The sequence below is a fragment of the Schistocerca gregaria genome, chromosome 11, assembly GCF_023897955.1.
Source record: "Schistocerca gregaria isolate iqSchGreg1 chromosome 11, iqSchGreg1.2, whole genome shotgun sequence".
In the NCBI taxonomy this organism is placed as follows: Eukaryota; Metazoa; Arthropoda; class Insecta; order Orthoptera; family Acrididae; genus Schistocerca; species Schistocerca gregaria.
The window spans coordinates 150,496,918-150,500,649 of record NC_064930.1 but is presented as its reverse complement, the minus strand read 5'-3'; positions in this window follow the sequence as shown (position 1 = coordinate 150,500,649).

The window sequence follows — 3,732 nt, the reverse complement described above, 5'->3', positions numbered from 1 at the left end:
GTGGTGGACACTGGCCAGCTAGACAGAGGTGAAACACCCCTTCTGCGAGCAGAAATCATCTGTTATGTGGGAGAAATGCACAGCCCATTTGTGTCTCGACAAATGAAAAAATACACTTATACCTACTTGTAACTTTTTGTGACGTATTAACCTAAATATATTGTCAGTTTAAAGAAGTGTACTACCAATTTTAAACATATATGTGCGTCTTTTCCCACATTACCTCTATGTTTTAAATTTAGTACTATGTTCTCTGTTGCCCAATTGCACTTGCTAAAAATTAGTCCAATTTCCCTTATTGTACATTGTGCCAAATTGAGCACATGTCCAAATTTTGGTTGAAGAGTAAAATTAAAAATCTGAAGAAGTTACACAGCGTTTAAGAACTATTTCAGGTTACTTCCAGCAGAATTTTCCAAAATGAATTTATCTAGGGGCATCAAAAGGTTAAAAAGGTAGGCATTTCACATATAAATATAGAGGTGTCTGAGTTTTAATCTTGCTGTACCAGGCACAAATTCTGTTGTGTTTTGAATTGTTAACTGCGTTTAGATTGGTGAAAAAAAAAACTGTTTTTACCAAAACTATTGGAGCAGTTGTAATTGTTAAGATTCATTTTGAACAGGTTAGCTTAAGGAATTCTACAATCTGCTAATAAGCAATAAAAAACTCCTGCCAGGTATCAGGTCTTCTGATAAGTAGAAAGCTGATTGTGATTTTCTGGTTCAGATACCCCAAGTTCACGTTCAGCAGGTATTTGATGTTTACGATACTTTTGCTGTTTTTTTATATTTTCAATTCTGGCAGAATTCTTGGAAAATGTTGATGTATTAGAATATGATTGTGTCACAATATGTATGTCCGTAAGTGCATTATTAAAGTAAATGTCGTCTGTCTGTGTGTATAATCTTTAGTTTTCATTTGTCTCATTAAAACAGTGCTGACATATATGAAGTAAATTTTCTTTGTAACCAGTGTCTTTTTTGTCAGTTTTTTAATTTCTGTTTTTCTGAAAAATCCCCTTTTTTACATTAACAAAATCCAGACACCCTACTGTAAGTGGACTTTCACATCTCACATGTGTGGCAGTCTGATAATCGTTCACACGTCTTCCACAAAGACCGACAAGGAGGAGAACGTCAGGGATGTGGAACTGGCAGAGGTATTAACAAGAGAGACACAATGCTTACAAATCTAATTTGTATGCACTGTATTATACTGCAGAACTACTTAATACAATCGGTGCTTACTACAGCTAAATGTAACCTAATACGAGGGTTTCCCACAAAGTAATGCACCGCATTTTTTTTCTTAGACAGTTCTTTACTGAACATAACGAGAATTGCACACGTGAAACAATGGTGTTTTATCTACAGATGCTATTTCTCCATGTATTCTCCATCTCTTTGTGTGGCCTTCCTCCAGCAGGAAACGAGGGCACATACGCCCTGTCGGCACCAATCTTTGTCCTGGTGGTGGAGCCGGGGCTTCACTGTGTGAATCACCTCGTTGACGTGCTCAAAGTGTCTTCTACGAACGGCATCCTTCATGCCACAAACGAGTGGAAGCTCGTTGCAACGTGTCAGGTGTGACAGCCGTGGATGGTCTCCCCAGCCGCTGCAAATTGTGGAGCTCCACCGAACCGTCTTCTGATGACCTCACCCTCGAAGATAGGTCACATTCTCGAGAAACACTCTGTTAAGGTGATCTTCCAGTCTCCCGCAAAGACTGCAGCTTCACTGGGCTCCGTAAAGGACGATTCGTTGCTTTGTAATGCGCGTGTGTAGCAGATTACTTGCAGAAATTGTGAAAAGTCATCCATAGAGATAATGGTTTTAATTTAGACGAAGTGTGGAATCTGGCTCTTGTAATAATTAAACTGCAGAATAGTGTCATCGCCGCCGAACATACTTCAGTAAGAGAATCGAATGTCTGTACGCCTGCGCCACAGGCAGCACGTGTGTAACCGTTTCTTTTTGCTGCCCACCAGTGTCGGTGACTTGCAGGTGCGTTTTGCTGCCGCGGAGCGTACGAGGCCACACCTTGTCGGCCGTCTACAGGCTTACTCTGGTGACGGCTGGACGATACGCGGCCAAAATATCGGTGTAAGAAATTTTATTTGCGCGATTGAGTGCCCGAAATTTAATGGACTACAGAGTGCTACTTTATTTGTGTTAAATTATGGAACATGTAATGAGGAATTATTTCATACTGAATAAGAAAATACTAAAGAAGTTCTGTTAATATACTTTTCCAAATTTGCTAAGACATTTGAAATTACAATAATTTTTGTTGTTATTTGTATAATTGTGTAACGACACAGCCCAGTCCTCAAAGGCTAAATTAAACAGTTTGTTGAACAGAGAGTGTTCGAAAGTGTCACGAAAGTTACCTTTTGTATGAAGTGGGTAGCTCAGTTACTGGCTACACGAAAAGTGTGCGAAAGTGAATTCGAAACTCGTAAAGGACGATTCTCCTCGGCCTTATCCGTATTGCTTGCACACCGAAATGGCTGAACTCGTAAGTACAGTTAACTTGAGAGAAGAAATTATTTAATAACTTAAAAGTGACACTTAACACAGAAAATTGGAGTTTTAATATTAAAACGAGACAACTAGTCACTGAAAGAAATTCCTGTGTATATGGAAAGCAAGCAGCAAAGTGACAAAATTTTGCCTACAAATGATGGTGGAGCAGCAAGTGCTAAAGATGATGATGTGCCACACTGCGAGATCGATGCTCGACCTGGAACTGGATATTGTCAGTAAAAGCAACATTTTAAAAACATATTGAGTGGAAAGACGAACACGGTGGAAATGGAAATGCCGTGTGGCTGGGACCTTCCGGGTAGACAGTTCGCCTGCTGCAAGTATTTAGAGTTGACGCCACTTTGGCGACTCGTGTGTCGACGGGGCCGAAATGACGACGATAAGGATGACGTGACACCCAGTCCCTGAGTGTAGAAAATCTCCGACCCAGCTGGAATCGAACCTGGGCTGTTAAGTACGACATTCCGTTGCACTGACCACTCGGCTACCGGGGGCGGACGTGAACACGATGAAGAATGCCGACCAAACTATGGATACTGACAACTACAAAGGTGTTTTAATCTGTATGGGCACAAACTATACCTGCACTAGTAGTGAGGAAGAGATCGAAGCAAAACATGGAATCTGATTAGGTCAGGAAAAACTGTGTACACAATCTCTGTGCTGGTAATTAGTGCTATTATTCACTGTCAGTAGAATAAATAGTGGTATTGGCGAACAATGTGACAGTACTGGGACAGTGTTTGTGGACACAAATAAGTTTTTAAACAATAAATGTCAGGGGCTTACACCTCAGTAGGTTAGTGCCTCTGGATCATGGGGTCCTGTGTTCAATACCCAGCCAGGTTGGGGATTTTCTCTGCCCGGGGACTGGGTGTTCGTGTCATCATCATCATTCGTGACAGTGGCTCAATTGAAGTGCATGAAAAATTGGACTGTGTAAAAACTGGGACTTTGTACGGGTGCTGATGACTGAGCAGTTGAGTGCCCTACAAACCAAACATCAATAGGTTAGGCTCTTTGAGTCTCAGAAAAATGTTCATAGGCTTGTGTAAAAGCAGGGGAAACTGATACATTATGGAGGGGTGGCAAAGCAGAGGCACAAATGGAAAATAAAAAGTATAGACACCACAGAGGTAATCATGTGAAACCAGTCGCAAACAAAAATGCTTTGCTGATGTTC